This window comes from Canis aureus, chromosome 32, assembly GCF_053574225.1.
Source record: "Canis aureus isolate CA01 chromosome 32, VMU_Caureus_v.1.0, whole genome shotgun sequence".
NCBI classification, from domain to species: Eukaryota; Metazoa; Chordata; class Mammalia; order Carnivora; family Canidae; genus Canis; species Canis aureus.
Genome location: NC_135642.1, coordinates 42,950,893 through 42,961,847, shown reverse-complemented (window position 1 = coordinate 42,961,847; position 10,955 = coordinate 42,950,893).

Sequence of the window (10,955 nt, the reverse complement as noted above, 5' to 3'; positions counted from 1 at the left end):
TGTCATTTGCAAATATCTCCTCCCATTCTGTAGGTTGTCTTTGAGTTTTGCTGACTGTTTCCTTTGCTGTGCAGAAGCTTTTTATCCTGATTAAGTCCCAATAGTTCATTTTTGCTTTTGTTTCCCTCACCTTCCTAGATGGATCTTGCAAGAAGTTGCTGTGGCCAAGTTCAAAAAGGATGTTCCCTGTGTTGTCCTCTAGGATTTTGATGGATTCTTGTCTCACATTTCGATCTTTCAGCCATTTGAGTGTATCTCTGTGTCTGGTATAAGAGAATGGTCTGGTTTCATTCTGCTGCACGTGGCTGTCCAATTTTCCCAGCACCATTTATTGAAGAGACTGTCCTTTTTCCAGTGGAGAGGGTCTTTCCTGTTTGTTGAATATTAGTTGACCATAGAGTTGAGGGCCCATCTCTGGGTCCTCTATTCTGTTCCATTGATCTGTGTCTGTTTTTGTGCCAGGACCACACTGTCTTGATGACCACAGCTTTGTAGTACAGCTTGAAATCCACCATTGTGATGCCCCCGGCTCTGGTTTTCTTTTTCAATATTCCCCTGGCTATTCGGGGTCTTTTCTGATTCCACACAAATCTTAAGATGATTTGTTCCAACTCTCTGAAGAAAGTCCATGGTATTTTGATAGGGATTGCATTGAACGTGTACATTGCCCTGGGTAGCATTGACACTTTCACAATATTAATTCTTCCAATCCACGAGCACGGAGTGTTTTTTCATCTCTGTGTGTCTTCCTCAATTTCTTTCAAAGGTGTTCTGTAGTTTTTAGGGTACAGATCCCTTACCTCTTTGATTAGATTTATTCGTAAGTATGTTATGGTTTGGGGTGCAATTGTAAATGGGATTGACTCCTTAATTTCTCTTTCTTCAGTCTCATTGTTAGTGTATAGAAATGCCACTGATTTCTGGGCATTGATTTTGTATCCTGCCACACTGCCCAATTGCTGTATGAGTTCTAACAATCTTGGGGTGGAGTCTTTTGGGTTTTTATGTACAGTATCATGTCATCTGTGAAGAGGGAGAGTTTGACTTCTTCTTTGCCAATTTGAATGCCTTTAATGTCTTTTTGTTGTCTGATTGCTGAGGCTAGGACTTCCAGTACTATGTCGAATAGTAGTGGTGAGAGTGGACATCCCTGTCTTGTTCCTGATCTTAGGGGAAAGGCTCCCAGTGCTTCCCCATTGAGAATGATATTTGCTGTGGGCTTTTCGTAGATGGCTTTTAAGATGCTGAGGAATGTTCCCTCTATCCCTACACTCTGAGGAGTTTTGATCAGGAATGGATGCTGTATTTTGTCAAATGCTTTCTCTGCATCTATTGAGAGGATCATATGGTTCTTGTTTTTTCTCTTGTTGATATGATCTATCATGTTGATTGCTTTATGAGTGTTGAACCAGCCTTGCGTCCTGGGGATAAATCCCACTTGGTCACGGTGAATAATTTTTTAATGTACTGTTGGATCCTATTGGCTAGTATCTTGTTGAGAATTTTTGCATCTGTGTTCATCAGGGATATTGGCCTGTAATTCTCCTTTTTGGTGGGGTCTTTGTCTGGTTTTGAAATTAAGGTGATGCTGACCTCATAAAATGAATTTGGAAGTACTCCATCCCTTTCTGTCTTTCAGAACAGCTTTAGTAGAATGGGTATTGTTTCTTCTTTAAATGTTTGATAGAATTCCCCTGGGAAGCCATCTGGCCCTGGACTTTTGTGTCTTGGGAGGTTTTTGATGACTGCTTCAATTTCCTCCCTGGTTATTGGCCTGTCCAGGTTTTCTATTTCTTCCTGTTCCAGTTTTGGTAGTTTGTGGTTTTCCAGAAACGCGTCCATTTCTTCTAGATTGCCTAATTTATTGGCGTATAGCTGCTCATAATATGTTTTTAAAATTGTTTGTATTTCCTTGGTATTGGTTGTGATCTCTCCTTTCTCATTCATGATTTTATTAATTTGAGTCTTTTCTCTTTTGTTTTCTAATAAGGCTGGCTAATGGTTTATCTCTTATTAATTCTTTCAAAGAACCAACTCCTGGTTTTGTTGATCTGTTCTACAGTTCTTCTGGTCTCTATTTCATTGAGTTCTGCTTGAATCTTTATTAACTCTCTTCTTCTGCTGGGTGTAGGTTTTATTTCCTGTTCTTTCTCCAGTTTCTTTAGGCGCAAGGTTAGCTTGTGTATTTGAGTTTTTTTCCAATTTTTTGAGGGATGCTTGTATTGCGATGTATTTCCCTCTCAGGACTGCTTTTGCTGTATCCCAAAGATTTTGAACGATTGTATCTTCATTCTCATTAGTTTCCATGAATCTTTTTAATTCTTCTCTAATTTCCTGGTTGACCCTTTCATCTTTTAGCAGGATGCTCTTTAACCTCCACGTGTTTGAGCTTCTCCCAAATTTCTTCTTGTGATTGAGTTGTAGTTTCAAAGCGTTATGGTCTGAATATATGCAGGAGACAATCCCAATCTTTTGGTATCAGTTGAGACCTGATTTGTGACCCAGTATGTGGTCTATTCGGGAGAAAGTTCCATGTGCACTTGAGAAGAATGTGTATTCAGTTGCATTTGGATGTAAAGTTCTGTAAATATCTGAAATCCATCTGGTCCAGTGTATCATTCAAAGCTCTTTTTTCTTTGGAGATGTTGTGCTTAGATTTGTCATTTGCAGAAAGGGCCGTGTTGACGTCTCTTACTATTAGTGTATTATTATTATCTAACTATGTCTTTACTTTGGTTACTAATTGATTGATATACTTGGGAGCTCCCACATTAGGGTCATAAATATTCATGATTGTTAGGTCCTCTTGTTGGACAGATCCTTTAGGTATGATATAGTGTCCCACTTCATCTCTTACCACAGTCTTTGGGATAAACTCTAATTTATCTGATATGAGGACTGATATCCCTGCTTTCTTTTGAGAACCATTTGAATGGTAAATGGTTCTCCAACTTTTCATTTTCAGGCTAGAGTTGTCTTTAGGTCTAAAATGAGTCTCTTGTAGACAGCAAATAGATGGGTCTCACTTTTTTATCCAGTCTGAAACCCTGCGTCTTTTGATGGGATCATTCAGCCCATTCACGTTCAGAGTTACTATTGAAAGATATGAATTTAGTGTCATCATAATACCAATCCCTGTTTTTGTGGATTGTTTCTTTGGGCATCCTCTTTCTTTTACAGAGTCCCCCTTAATATTTCTTACAGAACTGGTTTGGTGGTCACGGATTCTTTCAGTTTCTGCCTGTCTTGGAAGCTCTTTATCTCTCCTTCTATTCTGAATGAGAGCCTTGCTGGATAAAGTTTTTTTTTTTTTTTTTTTTTTTTGGATAAAGTATTCTTTTTTTTTTTTTTAAACAATTTTTTTAAATTTTTTATTTATTTATGATAGTCACGCAGAGAGAGAGAGAGAGAGAGGCAGAGACACAGGCAGAGGGAGAAGCAGGCTCCATGCACTGGGAGCCTGACGTGGGATTCGATCCCGGGTCTCCAGGATCGCGCCCTGGGCCAAAGGCAGGTGCCAAACCACTGCGCCACCCAGGGATCCCTGGATAAAGTATTCTTGACTGAGGTTCTTCTCATTTAGGGCTATGACTATATCCTGCCAGCCCTTTCTGGCCTGCCAGGTCTCTGTGGAGAGGTCTGCTGTTAATCTAATATTTCTCCCCATATAAGTTAGGGATCTCTTGTCTCTTGCCACTTTGAGGATTTTCTCTTTATCTTTGGAATTTTCAAGTTTCACTATTAAATGTTGAGGTGTTGAACAGTTTTTATTGATTTTAGGGGGGTTACCTCTCTATCTCCAGGGTCTGAATGGGTCTGAATGCCTGTTTCCCTCCCCAAATTAGGGAAGTTCTCAGCTATGATTTGTTCAAATATGCTTTCTGGTCCTCTGTCCCTCTTGGTGTCTTCTGGACCCCCAATTAAACATAGATTTTTCCTTCTGAGGCTGTCATTTATTTCCCTTAACCTTTCCTCAGGGTCTTTTAATTATTTTTCTTTTTTCCTCAGCTTCCTTCCTTGCCATCAATTTGTCTTCTACGTCACTCACTCTTTCTTCCACCTCATTAACCCTCATCATTAGGACCTCCAGTTTGGGGCAGCTCAGTGGTTTAGCGCCGCCTGCAGCCCAGGGCGTGATCCTGGAGACCCTGGATCGAGTCCCACGTCAGGTTCTCTGTATGATGCCTGCTTCTCCCTCTGCCTGTGTCTCTGCCTGTCTCTCACGAATAAATAAATAAAATCTTAAAAAAAAAAAAAAAAGGACCTCCAGTTTGGATTGCATCTCATTTAATTGATTTTTAATTTTGGCCTGATTAGATCTAAATTCGGCAGACATGAAGTGTCTTGAATCCTTTATGCTTTTTTCTAGAGCCACCAGTAGCTTTGTAATTGTGCTTCTGAATTGATTTTCTGACATTGAATTGTAATCCAAATTCTGTAACTCTGTGGCAGATTCAACTGTTCTGATTCTTTCTTTTGTGGTGAGTTCTCTAGTCATTTTGCTCAGTGCAGAGTGGTTAAAAAACGAGTTGTACTTGTTAGAAGTGCAAACTCTTCTCTCTGTAGCGTTCCAGCTGTTCTCTCTTTAAATCTCAGGTTGAATTCATAGGTTTTCAGGATAATTTGAAGGTTATCTAGGTAAGTTGGTGGGAACAGGTGATTGGGGACCCTACTCCTCTGCCATCCCACCCCTAAATTAATAAATTATTAACTAAAATACACTTTAAATAAAAAATAGATTATAAGAGGGGTACCTGGGTGGCTCAATCAGTTGAGCGCTCGGATCTTGATTTCAGCTCAGCTCATGATCTCAGGTTCATGGGATCAAGCCCTTGTCAGGTTCCCCACTCAGTGAGGAGGCTGCTTCTCTCCCCCTCCCTCTGCCTCTCCCCCACTCTCTCTCTCTCTCACTAAAATAAATAAATAAAATATTTTTAAAAACAGGTTGTAGAGGAAGGACAGTATATATTTTAAATATGTATTTATTTATTTGAGAGAGTGAGCATGACGGGGGTGGGGCAGGGGCAGAAGAGAGAGAGATATCCTCTAGCAGACTTCCTGCTGAGTACGGAGCCTGATACAGGGCTTGATCCCATGACCCTGAGATCATGACCTGAGCCAAAATCGAGTCAGCGGCTTAACCGACTGAGCCACTCAGGCACCCCATGGGACAGTATATATTAATAAAAGGTTTACTACAACAAGAAAATGTAACAATTATAAACATTTATGCCCTTGATGATTGACTATCAAAATACATGAAGCAAAAAAACTGACAAAGAAAAGAAAGTCTTTAAAAAATATATTGGCATTCTAGCCAGAGCAATTAAACAAGAAAAATAAATAAATGGCATCTAAATCAGAAAGGAAGAAGTACAATGATCTACAGATTGTACAAATTGTACATTGTACAGAAGTACAATGATGTACAGATTCTACAAATAATATAATGTCATAGTTTGAAAACCTTAAAATTCCACAAAAATAAACTGTTAAAATGAGTGAATCCAGCAAAGTAGCAGGATACAGTCAACACACAAAAATCAGTTGCATTTCTATACAAAATGTGCAATCTGAAAATGAAATTATAAAAACAATTCCATTTATAATAGCATCAAAAACAGTAAAATATTAAGAATTAACTTAAACAAGGAGGTGGAAGGCTTGTACAAAGTCAAAGAAAACTACAAAATGCTGCTGAAAGAAATTAAAGAAAACAAGTACATGGAAATACATCCCACATTCATGAAGTGGAACAGTTGATATCTTTAAAATATCAGAAGTGATCTACAGAGTCACTGTAATCCTATCCAAATCTCATTTTGGGGGGAAGAAATAGGAAAATTCATCCTAAAATTCAAACAGAATCTTAAGGGACCCCAATTAGGAAAACAATCTTGTAAAAGAAGATCAAAACTGGAGGACTCATGTTTCCTAATTTCAAGACTAACTACAAAGGTACAGTAGTCAAAGCACTGTGGTATTGGCATAAAGACAGACATATAGAGCAACAGAATAAAAGAGAGAGCCCAGAAATAAACCCTCACACATACAGACAAATGATCTTTGACAAGGGTACCAAGACCATTCAATGGGAGAAAGGATAGTCTTTTCAGTAAATGGTGCTGGAAAAATTGGGTATCCACATGCCAAAGAATGAAGTTGAACCCTTATTTGACATTGTATACAAAAAAATAATTCAAAATGGATCAAGGGGCAGCCTGGGTGGCTCAGCGGTTTAGCACGGCCTTCAGCCCAGGGCGTGATCCTGGAGGCCCGGGATCGAGTCCCGCATCGGGCTCCCTGTATTCAAGAAAAGCCTGCTTCTCCCTCTGCCTGTTTCTCTGCCCCTCTCTCTCTGTGTCTCTCATGAATAAATAAATAAAATCTTTAAAAAAAATAAAAGGATCAAAGAAGGACCTCAATGTAAGACCTAAAACAATCAAACTCAGAAGAAATCATAGGACAGAAGCTTCATGATACTGGATTTAGCAATGGTTTCTTGGATATGACACAAAAGGCACAGGTAACAAAAGAAAAAAAATAGATGTATTGGGCTTCATGAAAATTAAAAGATTTTGTGCATTAAAAGACATCGCCACACAGTAAAGGGTCAACTCACAGAACAGGAGAAAATAGTTGCAAACGGGGATTAATATCCAAAATATATAGAGAACTGTACATTGTGAGTGTATTGAATACCACTGAACTGTACACTTAAAAAAGATGACGTTGGTAAATGTTATGTGTATTTTACCACAATTTTAGAAAAGGAGGGGTGGGGTCCCTGGGTGGCTGAGTCTGTGAAGCATCCAATTCTTGATATAGGCTCAGGTCATGATCTCAAGATCCTGATATGAACAGGGAGTGGGGCTCCTCTCTCAGCAGGAAGCCTGCTAGAGATTCTCTCCCTCTCCCTCTGCTCCTCCCCCCTTTTCTCTAAAATAAATAAATAAATCTAAAAAAAAAAAAGAGGAGGAAGAAACTGGAGAACCCTGGGGACTACAATGGCCACAGGCACCATGGGGTTCATAGAAGACATTTGTGTGAGTAGCTCTGGAAGGACAACTGAGTGATGGTGAGAAGTAGAGAAAGAGCTTGGCTCCTGGAGAGGCTGGGAGGGGAGAGGGCTGGCAAGAGCAGAGGTCAGGCTGGCACACACTAAGAAATTCCATGGCATAGTCACAGCAAGGCCATACTGCAGGCATCACTAGCAGTGATATTCTAGAAAGGTCATCAGAAATACAGCGGGCAGGCGAGCTGGAGCGCACCAGCCACGGGTCAGAAGCTGTGAGCCCAAAGGATTTGAACTAAGGAGGAGCAGCCAAAATAGGGAGGGGGAGGGAAGGAGTAAAGAAGGATGGATAGAGGGAGAAAAGGAGAGAAAGGGACTGATTTAGTGAGAGAAGAAATGGTAGGCCTGAAGAAGAAAAAGGCAGAGCCAACCAAGGTTGGCCCAATGGAATCACTGCCAACAGAACAGGCGTCCTAGGGAGCACTAGTAAGACATCCCACCGTGCTCTCGGATCCTGCCATGCCCAGAAGAGTACAAAAGAGAGGCTGCTCATGTAAGAGAGTAAAAGTGCCCCTCGCCCTGGCCCTGGCAGGTGCTGTGCCACAGAGCCTGCAGGCTAGCGTCCCCAGGCCACCGGGGAGAGGGCAGCGGTCTAACTCGGTGGCACAAAGTGCGTGTGGTGGGCATGAGGGTGCACAGAGAGGGCGACACTGGCCAGCACTTGGGAGGAGCCCGCCCAGGAACCTGCAGCCCCCTCTGCCCCCAGCAGGGGCGTAGGTCGGAGCTGGGCCTAAGGGCAGGCTGATGGGACCCCGCGAGGCAAAGCCAGGGGCCGGGCGCTGGGGGGCCACAGGTAAAGACACACCAGGAGCAAAGGGACTCTGGCTGGAGCCAGACCTGGAGGAAGCTTTGATGCCGTCCTCTTGTGAGTGGGCTGCCTGCAAGAGAGCCACGGGAGTGAAGCAGACACCAGTGGTTGCGGAGGCGCAGGTGCTGACCGGGGCGCAGCGAGGAGTTCCCGCAGAAATGGGGCTGCATGGAGACCCCCGCTTGTCCCAACACTCAGGGTTGGGTAACCTGAGCAAAAGCCCTGGCAGTAGCCTGCGCCAGGTTCCAATCCCCTCCTGTGCCGAGGTGACACCGCTTCCTCCCTTCTAATCCACCCAGAGACACTCCTGGTTGTTGAGGCCTGTGGGTCCAATTCACACACAATGTGTGTTCATCCTCATCGTGCCTTTCTGCTACTGATGACAGGCACCGCAGGCCACCTGACACAGGGTTTCTCTGTTGACAACTGATAAAATGATATAGACTTCATGTTGCTGTGATCTTGCCCAAAGAACTGCCCCCTTTCCTACATATGCAATGTTCTGCTTAGGCAAGTGTCTATAGCCATACTATTTCACTCCTCCTTCTCACACCCTCCCTGAAGCAGCATACTTTGGTCAGCTTGCTGGCTCCTTGCTATCAAGTTAATAAACTTGACATACTCTCAAGAAAAAAAAAAAAAAGAAATTACTAGGTATATAAAGAAGTAGGAAAATATGACCCAAAAGGAGAAAAATAAGTCCAGAAGACGGACTCAGAAACTACGCAGATGATAGAATTAGTAGACAAGAACATTAAAACAATTATGAATATATTCTATATCTTCAAAAAAGTAGACAAAAGCCTAAGCATAGTAAGAGACACGAAATCTATTTCTAAAAACCCAAATTTAATCACTAGATAAGAAAAATACAATATGTGAGATTAAAAGTACACTTGATAGAATTAGCAGCAGACTAGACAATGAAGAATGATTAGTGAATTTGAAAATATAGCAGTAGAAACTATCCAAAATGTAATACAGACAGAAAAAAAGAGAGAAAAATCTAATATACATGTAATTGAGTTTCCAGAAGAAGAGAAGAGAGAGGGAGACACAGAAAATGGTTGGAAGAAATAATGGCAGCGTAAAATTCCCAAATTTATTAAAATTACCAGTAATTGCAAAAAAGCTCAATGAACCCCAAACAGGAAAAATGTGAAGAAAATTATACCAAGGGACATCATAATCAAAATGCTTAAAATCTTCATTATCAAAATGACCTTCAAGACACTTTACAAAATGAAAAGGCAATCCAGAGCCTGAAAGAAGATATTAATCCAACGTCCAAAAAATAGAAGTCTATTGAATTTATAAACATCAATAAAGTTAGAAAATGAAATAAAAAATTTACAATAGCAATGAAAAATATAAGGTAGTTGAAAATAATTCTAACAAAAGATGTGCAAAACATTTATGTGGAAAATTATAACACCTTGTTGGAAGATAGAAAACCAAATAGAGGACAATACCATGTTCATTGATAGAAAGTTTCGATACTGTAAAGTTGTTATTTCTCCCCAATTGATTTATAGTTTTATTGCTATTCTAATCAAATCCTAACAAAAAATTTTACACACATAAAACTCCCCAAATTTTATTATTATGTAAAGATTTTATTTAGAGAGCATGAGCAAGGGGAGCAGCAGAGGGAGAGGGAGAAGCAGGCTCTCCGTTGAGCAGTGAGCCCAACGCAGGGCTCCATCCCAGCACCCTGAGATCATGACCGGAGCCGAAGGCAGATGTTTATCTGACTGAGCCACCCAGGCATCTCCCCCCAAAACTTAGTAGTCAGATCCCATAAATCTATTAAGAAGACAATCAGTCCAATAGAACATTTTTCAAAAACATAAGCAGACATTTCCCAGAATAGAAAACACAAATGGCCCATTAAATTTATGAAAGTATACCAAAACTTATAAATAAAAAGAGAAATGCAAATAAAACCACAAATTACCATTTTATGCCTCCTGATGTGAAAAAAAAAATGAAAAGATTGACAGAATCCTGGTGAAATGTAACTACTAAACTGCTGTGGGACTAGAAGTTAGTGCACTCACTCTGAAGAACAAATTGACATTATTTGGTCACGGTAAACATTAACACCCTAATGATCCAGCAATTCTATTTCTGGAGACGTGAGCAGAATATTCATTGAACATCGTTTGTAATAAAGGTGGGGGGAGACAACCCAAATATTATAGTAAAATGAATAAATTAGGGCTCAATCATGCAATAGGATAGTAGTGAAATAGAAAACTATAGCTCCGTGCATCAACATGGATGAGGCCAATTATATTTGCCAAAGATGGCCACCACAATATAGCCATCTCACATGCTCTTCTCTCCTTAGATGAAAATGACATGAATATTAGATCTTTTGTTATAGTCCTACAGGTTCCTGAGGATTTGTTTACTTTTATTTTTGGCCTATTTTCCCAAACCAAAGTTGTTCAGATTAGGATTTCTATTGTTGTATCTTCCAGTTCACAGATTCTTCTGTCCACTCTGTTCTGCTGATGAGCACATCCACTGAGTTTTTATTGTGGTTATTGTATTTTTTAAATTCTAAAATTTCCATTTGGTTTGCCTTTATACCTTCTATTTCTTTGCTGAGATTCCTCTTTTTTCATGTTTCTAGTGTGTTTGCAGTTGTTTATTAATGCATTTTATGATGATTGCTTTAAAACCTTCCTCAGATAGGAAATTTTATTCTTTTAAAAATTTTTTTATTTTTATTTTTTTTTATTTATGATAGTCACAGAGAGAGAGGGAGAGAGGCAGAGACATAGGCAGAGGGAGAAGCAGGCTCCATGCACCGGGAGCCCGACTGGGATTCGACCCCGAGTCTTCAGGATCGCACCCTGGGCCAAAGGCAGGCGCTAAACTGCTGCGCCACCCAGGGATCCCAGATAGGAAATTTTAAAAATACATAGAGAAAATGAAAACACAATGGTCCAAAATCTTTGAGACGAAGCAAAAATTGTTTTAAGAGGGAAGTTTAGAGCAACACAGGCCTACCTCAAGAAGCAAGAAAAATCTCAAATAAACCTAACCATACACCTAAAGGAG